The sequence below is a fragment of the Schistocerca piceifrons genome, chromosome 5 (assembly GCF_021461385.2).
Source record: "Schistocerca piceifrons isolate TAMUIC-IGC-003096 chromosome 5, iqSchPice1.1, whole genome shotgun sequence".
Classification (NCBI taxonomy): domain Eukaryota; kingdom Metazoa; phylum Arthropoda; class Insecta; order Orthoptera; family Acrididae; genus Schistocerca; species Schistocerca piceifrons.
In genome coordinates, this window is record NC_060142.1 from 504,936,829 (window position 1) to 504,951,142 (window position 14,314).

Genomic DNA, 14,314 nt, shown 5'->3' on the forward strand with positions numbered 1-14,314 from the left:
TGTTGATGCACAGATGTGGTGTTCACGGTATGCTTATTTATACTCAGCACCTGAAATGGGCCCGTATATGGTGGTTGTAAAGGCGATTTGACTGAGTCTGTTCGCAACATTACGTGAGAGCAATTGTACAACTCTTTGTGTACAAACACCTTACGGTTGCCATGGCGAGAAGGTGGCGGGCAACGTATATTTGTGCAGTGACGTTTTAGCTGCTGCACCCAGTGTGTGAGGCCTTCTGATCCAGGTAGTGAGGTTGGTACTAAATAATCTGCAGGAATCCGTAGCGACTCGCCATAAACCATCTCGGCAACTGATGCACCAATATCGGGTTTGTGAGCTGTCCGCAGGCCTAACAACACTAATGGTAATGCTTCCATCCATCTCTCTTGATGACACCTCAATGCTGCTTTGAGTGTTCTGTGCCATCGTTCGACCATACCATTACTGGCAGGGTGATAGGTAGTCGTGTGGTGGCGTTGGAAACCGCACATTTTGGATAGCTCGAGGAACAATGTAGATTCGAACTGACGTCCTTGGTCAGTTGTGACATGAAGGGGCATCCAAAACGGGCAACCCACATACACAGAAACATCTTAGCAGTAGTTTCGGCTGAAATATCGACTATTGGAGTTGCTTCTGCCCATCTTGTGCACCTATCTATGGCCGTAAACAAATATCTGTAACCCTCTGACTGTGGGAGAGGTCCAACCAGGTCCACGTGAGCGTGTGTGAATCTAGCAGAAGTACCTTGAAAATCTCCAATATCAGCACGCACATGTCGTCCTACTTTACTTTGTTGACAAGGAATGCAGGAATCTACCCAAAGGCAAGCGTCTCTTTTCATAGAAGGCCACACATAGCGGTCTGTCAGCAGCTTGATTGTAGCGTTGGCTCCTGGGTGCGATAGTGTGTGGACACTGTCGAATGCCATCTTGCGCAATGTTTCTGAAATGAGTAGTCTTGGTCTGCCTTGAGAAAAGTCGCACCACAGCTTCCACTTGGAGTTAGGCACCAGAATTTGCTCGAACTTCAGACCTGTAGACGGGTCGTTTAACAGCTGTCGTAGCTCTGCATCCTTGGTCTGTTCCACTGCAGGTTTATCATAGTCTAGAATTTCTGTAATCCTGCAAATATGTGAAAAATAGTCAGCCACTAAATTTTCTGCGCCTCTTAAATGGCGTATATCTGTCGTGAACTGACTTATGAACTCAATATAATGGAACTGTCTTGGTGAGCACTTATCACTGGTGTTTTTAAAAGCCGATGTTATGGGTTTGTGGTCTGTAAACACAGTCACTAGTCTAGCCTCTATTTGTGGGCGGAAGTATCAAATTGCTTCGTAGGTCATGAACAATTCTCTGTCATACACACTCCACTTCTGTTGTGCAGTCTGTAGCTTTTTAGAGAAAAACCGTAATGGTTGCCATTGCCCTTCTACACGCTGGTGCAGCACCGCCCCTATTGCTGACTGGCTCGCGTCTACAACAATAGCTAACTGTGCGTAGTGAACTGGGTGAGCGAGCAACACTGCTTTGCTGAGACTTGCTTGAAGATCATTAAATGCTTTGTCCATTTCTTGTGTCCACTTAATTATTCGTCGACCTTTGGCGTTGCGTCCCTTGAGTGCATCAGTGAGTGGTGCTTGCGCCGCAACCGTTGCTGGCAGGTGACGTCTATAAAAATTTATTACTCCCATGTATCGTCGTAGCTCTTGGTAGTTTGTCGGTTTCGGAAGGGCCTGTATCGCCACGATCTTCTCTGGCAGAGCAGTATACCTTCTGATGACACAGTATGGCCGAGGAAAGTGACTTGGTTCTTGTGCATGACGCATTTATTTTCGTTTAAAACGACACCGTAGTCAGATAGACGCTTGCGAAGTTGACACAGATGCTGTTCATGTGTTTGACTATCCAGAGAGAAAACCAAGATGTCATCAAGATAAGCAAAGCAAAATATTAATCCCTTTAACACCTCGTTGATAAAACGCTGCCAAGTCTGTGCTGCGTTCTTAATGCCAAAAGACATGAATAAAAACTTGAATAATCCAAATGGTGTAATCACTGCTGTCTTCTGAACATCTCTTGTAGCCACCGGTATCTGGTTGTATGCTTTCTTGCAATCGAGGACGCTAAAAATTTTCGCACCGGCCAAAGCACATGTGAAGTCCTGTATATTAGGTACTGGGTATCTATCTGGAATGGTTCTTGAGTTTAATGCTCGGTAATCCCCACATGGTCTCCATGATCCATCTTTCTTGCGTACTAAGTGTAGGGGTGAAGACCACGGACTGTCTGACCGGTGAATTATTCCCGCCTGTAACATTTCCTCAAATATCGCCTTTGTTTCTGTCAATCTCTCTGGTACGATTCTACGTGCTCGTCGTGAAACTGGTTGTCCTGGCGTGGTACGAATATAGTGAACCATACTATGTTTAACTTCTTTTGTCTGTCTGTCAGAACATCACCGATTCTTCTCTTCATCATGTAGCTCTTCGGCTACAGAGTTGACAATCGCCTGTAGCTTCCCACAAGTTGTTTGCCCTTTAGTGCTTGATATTGCACTGTTGTCTGTCAGATTTAACAAACGTTTTCCTTGTAGGTCGACCGCCAACTCGAAATGTGCCAGAAAATCAGCGCCCAAAATAGGTTCTGATATACCAACTATCACAAAAGACCAGGTAAACTGTTTGGAAAAACCCACATCAATCTTGCACACTTTACATCCGTACGTGTTAATCACCGAGTTATTCACTGCCTTCAAACGTGGCTGTATGTCTTTTTCATTGTGTGGCGCATGGCTGACAGGAAGCGAACTAATGTCTGACCTGGTATCCACCAAAAACCTTGTAGCCGTAAGTATGTCTGATACATACAATCTTTTCGAAGCAGGAGGCATATGTATTGACGATTGCTGTCGCTGACATGAAAACACTGCACTGTTTCTGTACATACCTTGGTTGTCTGAGTAGGCGCATGGTGATGTACATCTTGTAGCATCTCTCCCAAAACGTTTACGGTACCAACACACCTTATGCTCGTCCTCTTGTTGACTTTGTGTTTCACGCCCAGCCTGGTCTCTCTTGCGCTTAAAGATAACTTGTGGTCGCTGTAGCGTGCGTAACTGCGCTCGCAAATCCTCTATTGCAGTTTTTAAATCTCTAATTTTGTTTGAACTTTTTGTTGTTTGTCGCGTTGCGACCGCGGCACAGTTTACTGTTATATCGTCAGTTTGGTCTTGCTGGTAGTGGTAGTTACCGTACATGGCATCTGTCGACGTCATTGCGAATGTTGCAGTAGGCTCGTGCGTCTCGTAGATTCTGTCTGCAGCGAGCAGCAGTTTGTCAACTGATCTTTCGTCGTATATAGCTAGTGTAGTTCTTACTTGCATTGGTAGCTGTTGTTGCCATATGTGGAGTAACAGTTTATCAGAGACTGTCGATCTATCTACCAGGCTGCGTAAATGACGCCAGTATTCTGATGGGATCCTATCTCTCCGTTTCTCTTGGTACAGTACTTGTTTGACTCTGATGTCGACTGACTTCACACACCGAGAAATTAATTCTTTATTCAGTCTACAGTATGCTCCTTCTGTAGGCGGGTTCACTATAATGTCAGGTATCAGAACTGAGGTCTGATGGTCCAAATTACTTATCACCAATGTGAACTTCTCGTGATCACTGACTGTTCTTTGTTGTAGAAATATATTTTCCATTACCGCGAACCATGTGTGTGGCTGAGAAGGCATGAATGGGGGTGCCCGTAATTGCAACCATTGAGTTGGTGAAGCATTGAAACCAGTGGGTACTTCCATTGCTGTTACTTGCTGTGGTTGTGCTGCAGTAGTCCCAGTTTCCAATGATGTTGCCCTGCTGGTGTGTGCCATGGTTGTTGAACCAACGTTGTTCCTTTGGTCTGGTATATGCTTTTAAGTTCATATCTTTCGAAATATGCAACTGTAAAGTTTATATCTCATTCTGAAGCCTATGAATTTCTTCTGTTATCGAACCGTATCGTTTGCCGTCATTGTTCATTGCTTTTGCAGTTAATGTTCGACGTAGCTAACAAAAGATTTAAAGTACCTCAGTTGGAGGTCACCAATTATGTAGGCGACTTGCCTACAACAAATAATTGCATAGCCGTTCAGTATAATGAGTTAACGAAAAATTCTATAGTCTTAACGGCAAAGATAAAAAACAACACATGACCAAAAAAACTCTTGTGCACTTTTGATATCACTTTGCACCAGACATGAAAAATATCACTGCCACATCAGTAAACAATGAGATAATAAAATTTCTGACTGTTTGAGTTCTGCAAACTTTGTATTGAAGAAAAGTACTTTAGGCAGTGAAATGTAAATACTTCTTTCTATTATCTGAGTGTTTCATGACACTGTACCTGTGCTTTATATGGAAATCAACAACTAAAAGATTTTTTTCTCAAAATTTCGTTGTTATCAATTTCAAATATCCTTGACACAGCCCATTTTCATATGATCTTATTGTTGAAAACCTTTGTAAAGACAAATAAGTGGGTCATATTTTTGTAGCAAGACAATTGGTGTATAAATCATGAATAGGAGCATATAAAATGTGTATCTGAAAGTGAATTATGCAACAGATAGTGCACCTAAATCATAGTGCATAAAATATCTGTGCGCGCCAAGTGTAATATTGATGGAGCTCTGAACAAGAAGAAAATCCTTGGAGGGTGTATTTCTCTTATTCCAACTTACAGAATATAAATAATTCTATCGGGAAAGAGAAACATTCACAGTATAGAATATGTGTTTAGCTGCAGATTGTCATATGTCTCTTTCCACATGTGTGTCCACACACATTGCATACCATGGAGAATTAATGTGGGGGGGGGGGGGGGGGGAGGGGGGAGACTGCTATTTAATATAAAAATATTGATGTGTCACTTTGAATTACTTACAAAATTTGTTAAAAGAATAAAACTCATGATTGAATACAAAATGACATCAATGTTTTAAAAGAAAGCAGCTAGTTGTATTTAATCTGTGTGTGTTTCATTTAAATAAAAAGATCATAGTCACTAACATAAGCTTCATAGATGCTCCTACAAAAATACATAAAAATGGATAAGGAAATGAATTTTTTGAAACAGAACTTCCATCACTGGTAGGTAAACAAGGATATATGTGGAGGGGCACAAATGCAAGCAGAGTTTCTCCAGAAACTTGAATAACATGTAATGTAAAGTAATAGGAGGTAAACAAAGTGCAAAAGCTACATAATTATCCACTGTTTGCATTCACTTCAACTGTTCATATGGTCTTCACCTTGGTATCCAATCTCAAAATGGCAACTTTCTCTAGTCTGTTCTTTTCTCCCATTCCCGTTGTAAACCACTAAAGGAGAATGTTTTTACCAAGAAGTTTGTAAATAGAGGTCGTTTTTTGTGTATCAGTTTTGGTGTTTGTAATGTTTTACATTCTTATGAAATTTCTAGCTTGCACATGTGATGTTCTGTAACAGGAAGAAAAACAAATCCCTGACTAAATTTCCTTTTTGTTTTCATTTTCTTTTAATCTTCTTCTTGCTTTGTGTGCACAGCACATTGTTTGTGACACTTGCATGGCATGTTTCTCTTCATGTGCATTGTGTCTAATATTTGTTGCTATCTTAGCTTGATAAATCCACTACCGTTAACTGTTTTTCTAGCTTGTAAACTTCCAAAATCATGAGTAATACACTGTGATTCAGTTCTTGCACCGAAAAAAATCCCGTACAGTAAAAACAAAACATCTACTAATGAGACAGTAAAGTTGCCATAAAGATTTAGCATGCTTAATTAATTTGCGTTGTGTTTCCACACACCTTATTTCCTTTCAAGAAAATAAGTTAGATGGAGCACAAACTGGTTCTACCTGGAGGAAAGGCCTGTGCATATTTGATATATGGAATCTAATTACCAGGAAACATATTTATTAAGGTAATACATATTCAGAATAATTTATGAATATTTTTGAGAACTAAATTGTAAAATCTTAGTTGGTTTACTTCAGCAAATTATTCTACAATATCTGAATAGCCTTTTTTCCCTTTACAAATGTTTGTCTTCTTTCATTATTTCTATTTATTTCCTTTCCTTTTCCCATTGTTTTTATCAGTGTCTTAAGAGAGCTGCTGAACTCATCTTCTGAAAACTTTAGAAAAATATTCATATTTCCATATGTACATACAAAGTCTTAAATCCTAAACTGGTCTGGTTATGAGAATAAATCTCCAAAGTAATTTTGTAAATAACTCCTGACATAAATTTTGCTGACTGCTAGTTAGTTTCAGCCCCAGTTTTCAGTTTTATGTAAAACAAATAAAATAATTGAATGTTAGTCTCCAGTCTGAATAATTCATAGCCTGTACATATTTACCATTATGCTGAAACACCTGTCCTGTGCATGATGTGATGTGTCTGACAATGCTGAGCAATTAAATGAGAAATAGCTGCCTGTTTGAAGAGGTAGTACTGCTGCTGCCTTAGTTAATGTTCATATTAAATATCTGTCTTTTTGTTGTATATTGGAAAGCACTTCAACTAGCAAAAAACTTGATAAAGTATGAAAATCCAAACACCAGATTACTTCTCTATAAGCAAAGGATATAAAGCAACAAAAAGTAATGTAAGTGAAGAGGGATTTGCAAAAAATAGATAAATTGCCACTGTTTTACTAAATGATGCCTTCTCACCTGCTATTGCTTATATATGTTGCTTAATCTTTTGCAGTTGTATCTTCTAATTCCTTGTGGAATACACACTTAGTTTAGATCTTTAATAAAATAATTTTCCACTTGACCATTTGGTACCTGAACACTACTTGAGCATTGATAAAATACCCACAGCCGAAAAGAAGACTTACCAAAAGGATAGTTGCTTCACGCCATACAGCAAAAGTGTTGAGTCGTAGATAGGTACAACAAAAATACTCTCAGAAAGTGAGCTTTTGGCCAACAAGGCCTTCATTGGAAATAGACAAAACACAAACACACACACACACACACACACACACACACACAAACACACACCCCTCTCTCTCTCTGCTAAGGCCAGTGTGTGTGTGTTTCTGACAAAAGCTTTGTTAGCCAAAAGCTCACTTTCTGACAGTCTTATTGTTGTGCCTATCTGCGATTCAGCATCTTCACTATATGGTGAGTAACAACTATCCTTTTCATAATATTGTTACATTCCACCCTGGATATTCCACTGTCAAATAAGATGTAATTTTTAATTCTGTAACATCTACTTCAGAATTCTTTTATTACATGTAAGAGGTACACTGTGTACCTTTTTCTGAAGTGCTACCAGAGGTAAACAAAATGGCATTAACTGCTGTATAAGTCTGAGAAGTTACTCAGTTTGGTGTTCCTAATTCACCATATTCACTAATGACACTATCATTTACAAGACCGATTTAAAACAGTTGCACACAGATCATAAACTCCCAAAGGTAATTTCAATGACATATAATAACTAACATTTTCGGAGAACGCACTCCTCTAAGTTCCCAGATATCCAACTTGTCACCAAACTTAATTGGGAACGTGTACTACAGGCTATATTCAAAAATTGAACTCATCTGATTTGTCACTGAAAATGCATTCTCACATTGGGTTGAATTTGTAACAAATACTGGCAACTTTACTTATTTTCACTCTGTAATATTGCTTGGAATCAGTCTCTGTGGAAACTACTTATATGCTAAAGGGCTTCATTGTTCAGTAAAGAGTGAATAAAATAATATGTAGAGCAGGTCCAAGAACTGCTTGCCATAAACTGTTCAGGCAGTTGAGAATACCTATGACTGCTTCCCAGTGCATATTTTCTCTAACACATTATGTTATAAAAAGCCAAATTTCTGTGAAAACAGATCAAAAAGACCCAGTGATTACACCAGGTGCATTAAAGACATCCAGTGTTATTAAAAAATATTCTTGATGCAGAAATATGCAAAGCATGCTGGCACCAAAATTTTCATTTTGCTTGCCATTGAGCACAAAGCCCTAAGAAATCAAAAATTCCTTTTCACTTCTAAATTAAGACAGTTTTGTTGGATCATTGCTTCTATTTAGTTTATGTGTTGAACAAATAATTGAACTTCATAAGCAGTTTTCGTTTCTCAACTGTTGACATAAACACTGTGTATATAAGCTGGTTTCATGCAAATGATATGCTTATTTGTGTATTTTGGCACCATATTTGTATTATATATGCACAATTGTATATACTGTTTGGTCTTTAATGTTATGTAGTATTTGTCTTATTACTGTGTATGTGTTTTTGTTTATAACTGTACTTGTTGTTTGACTTTAAGGTAAATTCAGTAGCATCTTCAGTGGAAGTCAGCTGCAGATATAGCAGGGGAAGCATTTAGTTAAAGGCTCTGAGTTGGAGATATCTTAATATACGAGGCTGTGCTGAAAGGTAATGCCTCCAAATTTTTTATGTGAAAACTCTCAAAGCTTTTGTAAATGAAACAAACATTATTAGCATTCAACATCTTTATTCTTCATGTCCACACACTTATTTCTCAACATAGTCACCGTAGCGATGAACACATTTCTTCCAACAAGAGAGTAGTTTGTTGATATCATTGGTGAAGAGTGTTTGACATTGTTGAAGGAGCCACAACCTCACCTCTGCTTGCACCGCTTCATCACTATCAAAGTGAAGTTCTCAAAGGTGTTCTTTAAGTTTTGGAAACAGGTGAAAATTGGATTTGACCAAAGCAGACTGTAAGGAGGATGATTATGTGGAATAACACTTTGGATTCGAAACTCGATTACAGCATGGTGTTTCTCACACACCCACGTAGTAATGCTACACACTGCCTTGTAATGCTACAATTTGGAGTCCTCTAGTGGCAGAGGAGAAAGAAAACTGGCGTTCTACGATCGGAGCGTGGAATGTCAGATCCCTTAATCGGGCAGGTAGGATAGAAAATTTAAAAAGGGAAATGGATAAGTTAAAGTTAAATATAGTGGGAATTAGTGAAGTTCGGTGGCAGGAGGAACAAGACTTTTGGTCAGGTGAATACAGGGCTATAAATACAAAATCAAATAGGGGTAATGCAGGAGTAGGTTCAATAATGAATAAAAAAAAAAATATGAGTGCGGGTAAGCTACTACAAACAGCATAGTGAACGCTTTATTGTGGCCAAGATAGACACAAAGCCCATGCCTACTACAGTAGTACAAGTTTCTATGCCAACTAGCTCTGCAGATGATGAAGAAATTGATGAAATGTATGATGAGATAAAAGAAATTGTTCAGGTAGTGAAGGGAGACGAAAATTTAATAGTCATGGGTGAATGGAAATCGACAGTAGGAAAAGGAAGAGAGGGAAACGTAGTAGGTGAATATGGATTGGGGCTAAGAAACGAAAGAGGAAGCCGTCTGGTAGAATTTTGCACAGAGCATAACTTTATCATAGCTAACACTTGGTTCAAGAATCATGAAAGAAGGTTGTATACATGGAAGAACCCTGGAGATACTAGAAGGTTTCAGATAGATTATATAATGGTAAGACAGAGATTTAGGAACCAGGTTTTAAATTGTAAGACATTTCCAGGGGCAGATGTGGACTCTGACCACAATCTATTGGTTATGAACTATAGATTAAAACTGAAGAAACTGCAAAAAGGTGGGAATTTAAGGAGATGGGACCTGGATAAACTGAAAGAATCAGAGGTTGTACAGAGTTTCAGGGAGAGCATAAGGGAGCAATTGACAGGAATGGGGGAAAGAAATACAGTAGAAGAAGAATGGGTAGCTTTGAGGAATGAAATAGTGAAGGCAGCAGCGAATCAAGTTGGTAAAAAGGTGAGGGCTAGTAGAAATCCTTGGGTAGCAGAAGAGATACTGAATTTAATTGATGAAAGTAGAAAATACAAAAATGCAGTAAGTGAAGCAGGCAAAAAGGAATACAAACGTCTCAAAAATGAGATTGACAGGAAGTGCAAAATGGCTAAGCAGGGATGGCTAAAGGACAAATGTAAGGATGTAGAGGCTTATCTCATGAGGGGTAAGATAGATACCGCCTACAGGAAAATTAAAGAGACCTTTGGAGAAAAGAGAACCACTTGCATGAATATCAAGAGCTTTGATGGAAACCCAGTTCTAACCAAAGAAGGGAAAGCAGAAAGGTGGAAGGAGTATATAGAGGGTCTATACAGGGGGCGATGTTCTTGAGGACAATATTATGGAAATGGAAGAGGATGTAGATGAAGATGAAATGGGAGATATGATACTGCATGAAGAGTTTGACAGAGCACTGAAAGACCTGAGTCGAAACAAGGCCCCGGGAGTAGACAACATTCCATTAGAACTACTGACAGCCTTGGGAGAGCCAGTCCTGACAAAACTCTACCATCTGGTGAGCAAGATGTATGAGACAGGCGAAATTCCCTCAGACTTCAAGAAGAATATAATATTTCCAATCACAAAGAAAGCAGGTGTTGATAGATGTGAAAATTACCGAACTATCAGTTTAATAAGTCACAGCTGCAAAATACTAACGCTAATTCTTTACAGACGAATGGAAAAACTGGTAGGAGCTGACCTCGGGGAACATCAGTTTGGCTTCCATAGAAATGTTGGAACACGTGAGGCAATACTGACCTTACGACTTGTCTTAGAAGAAGGATTAAGGAAAGGCAAACCTACGTATCTAGCATTTGTAGACTTAGAGAAAGCTTTTGATGATGTTGACTGGAATACTCTCTTTCAAATTCTGAAGGTGGCAGGGGTAAAATACAGGGAGCGAAAGGCTATTTACAATTTGTACACAAAGCAGATGGCAGTTACGAGAGTCGAGGGGCATGAAAGCGAAGCAGTGGTTGGGAAGGGAGTGAGACAGGGTTGTAGCCTCTCCCCAATGCTATTCAATCTGTATATTGAGCAAGCAGTAAAGGAAACAAGAGAAAAATTCGGAGTAGGTATTAAAATCCATGGAGAAGAAATAAAAACTTTGAGCTTCGCCGATGACATTGTAATTCTGTCAGAGACAGCAAAGGACTTGGAAGAGCAGTTGAACAGAATGGACGGTGTCTTGAAAGGAGGATATAAGATGAACAGCAACAGAAGAAAAATGAGTATAATGGAATGTAGTCGAATTAAGTCAGGTGATGCTGAGGGAGTTAAATTAGGAAATGAGACACTTAAAGCAGTAAAGGAATTTTGTTATTTGGGGAGCAAAATAACTTATGATGGTCGAAGTGGAGAGGACATAAAATGTAGACTGGCAATGGCAAGGAAAGCGTTTCTTAAGAAGAGAAATTTGTTAACATCGAGTATTGATTTAAGTGTCAGGAAGTCGTTTCTGAAAGTATTTATAAGGAGTGTAGCCATGTATGGAAGTGAAACATGGACGATAAATAGTTTAGGCAAAAAGATAATAGAAGCTTTCAAAATGTGATGCTACAGAAGAATGCTGAAGAGTAGATGGGTAGATCACATAACTAATGAGGAGGTATGGAATAGAATTGGGGAGAAGAGGAATTTGTGGCACAACTTGACTACAAGAAGGGATCGGTTGATAGGACATGATCTGAGGCATCGAGGGATCACCAATTTAGTACTGGAGGGCAGTTTGGAGGTTAAAAATCGTAGAGGGAGACCAAGAGATGAATACACTAAGCAGATTCAGAAGGATGTAGGCTGCAGTAGGTACTGGGAGATGAAGAAGTCCCATAGTGCTCAGAGGCAACTGGGAGATGAAGAAGCTTGCACAGGATAGAGTAGCATGGAGAACTGCATCAAACTAGTCTCAGGACTGAAGACCACAACAACAACAACAGTGGCAGAGGGCTGCAAATATGTAAACATGAAGAATAAAGATGCAGAATCTTAGTAAAACTTGTTTTGTTTAAAAAAACTCTTAAGAATTTTCACATATAAAATTCGGAGGCATCACTTTCCAGCACACCCTCTTATATTAGCACATGCTTTTCAATAATAGAACATAAATTATAAAGAAACATTTCAAATATTTTCTAGCTGGATTTAAATAATGACCTAGAACTGTTGATGTCAGATTATGTTTATCAAACAGGTAGATCTTAAGGTTGCACCTAGAAATGCTGGTTAACACCATGAGCTCCATATGGGGCTCTTTCAGCTTACTAGCTACTAGAAGGTTCAACTATATGAATGTGTGGTGTCTGTTCTTCCAAACATGGAGGACATGGACAGGGATTGTGGCTAGGTGGTGCTGGGTGGGAATGTGGGTTGGCTGGGAGATGTACCAAGATAGTCCCTGCAGTTGCAATAAACAGTGTGCTCGGGTGGCTCAGTGGTTAATGCAACTGCTTAATAAGCAGGAGATCTCAGATTCGAATCCCGGGCTGGCACAATTTTTCACTCTTCACTGCTGATTCCACGTCAAGTCCCAATACAGCTGACATCAATAATCAATAGCCCCTTTCCTCTCCTTCCCCCCCCCCCCCCCTCCACCATCCATTCATAAGAAGGCTCAGCTACTTGAGCCTAAGGGTGTTATAACCACAAGATGATTGTCACATTCCAATGCTTACAATAAAGGTGAATCAACAGAGAGCCTAAATTTTCACTCTCAAATCCCTGTTTCCATATCTCTCTAATATGATTTGATGCAGCATCAATCAACATTTAACTCTAATGTCATGACAGCATTTAACATACTGTTTTGTTTCTGGCATTGCCAGTTCTATCCACTGTAGTAAAGCCACGCTAAATTTGTGTATGTGTTGCTAGAATACAGCAACATAAGTGTCACCTACTAGTGAGAGCCTCACTAACAAGTAGATGAAATAACAGTGCAAAACACTTGTGGTAACTTTCAGTTGTCAACAGTTTTCTTGCTTGGTAACATTATGGGAAGCACTGACGTCAGAATAACATGCAAAGTTTGACTGTTGTTTGGACAGCATACGTACATTAGCATATATTGTTTATTCTTTCACATATTATTTTGACCGTTCTGTGCTGATTCACTATTTGATCATTGCGTCAGTTAATCGTGTATAATAAAATGTTGAATTCAGAAGTGTTGATTCATTGATTTCGAAAGTATTGATTCATTGCATAAAGGAGGAGGAGATGAGTTTTTCACATCCCGTCAACAATGAGATCATGAGAAATGGAGCACAAGCTCAGATTTGGGAAAGAAATTGACCGTGTTGTTTCAAAGGAACCATCCCAGCATTTGCGTGAAGTGATTTAGGGAAATCATGGAAAACCTGAATCAGATAGCCAGATATGGGTTTGAACCGCATTGCAGAAAGGAGGGCCAGTGCTCCGAAAGCTTGCACAGTTCCATAACTTTTACATAATTTCTCCTGCCACCACTTGGTGGATAGATTTGTTATCTATCTAATTGTATTATATTTCTACATATTAATGTTTTTCATTGACACATTACATTTTTAGTGTCGTTTGCAGAGATTATGATGTGGTTGCCTTAGCTGCACTCTTTCTCAACTTCGTTGCAACTGTGCTTGATGGTAATCAATGACGATGAACTTAAGATGTTATTGCTTTGGTATTTTCTTTTCTGGCCATTACTTCTCATTGAACGTCAGAAGGAGCAGTTTCAATGAGACAATGTACTTTCGCCAGAGACATGGGTTGTAGACAGCTTTCAATGACGTGGCATGTATCATTAATAGCTATATCCGCTTCTTTGGTATCATGGGATCTTTATGATACAGGGAATGCATATTCAACTGCAGAGCAGTACAAAGAAAGTGCTGAAGGCTTCTCTGTTTCTGGTTGTACTCCCCACGTTGTTCCTGTCAATTTTTGAGCATCATTAATACTGATAGCCACTTTCAGTCTTATTTTCACAGAGTCCTGCTTAAAAGACAAAAAAATATGATCATTTGAATTTAGTGGTTTGCTAACTTCACAATAACATTTCAAACAGTGGGTCTGAGTACGTGCGACACCTGGAAAATCTCCTTGGCAGAATGCCAAAAATTGTAAGCCCTAACCTTCACAGCCCATTTGAATCTGTCCACAAACTGATAAATTCTGACAGAAATCATGCATTAGTGATGTGTTATATCAGCATTTATATCCTTTTGAAAGTGTAGCCTCATGCCATATAAAGTATATTCATGGTGAATGACCAGAGAAAATTAGCCATGTAATATAATTAAAAAAATTGTGGCCTGCAGCATTCTGCATTCTTTGTTCATCCCTCTCACCCCCCCCCCCCCTCTCCCCCATCCAGCTTCTCATCAAAATGAGTTATTGCTATTTATATGTGATTAATTTTTGTTTTGTCCTTACTATTTCACTATTGTAATAGCAGTA

The 14,314-nt window shown here is 39.2% G+C and overlaps 1 protein-coding gene across 1 annotated transcript in view; it reads left to right on the forward strand.

The window, feature by feature from the left end:
- The window catches only part of LOC124797849 (probable phosphorylase b kinase regulatory subunit beta), a 195,084-nt gene that overhangs the window by 86,820 nt on the left and 93,950 nt on the right, over window positions 1-14,314 (forward strand).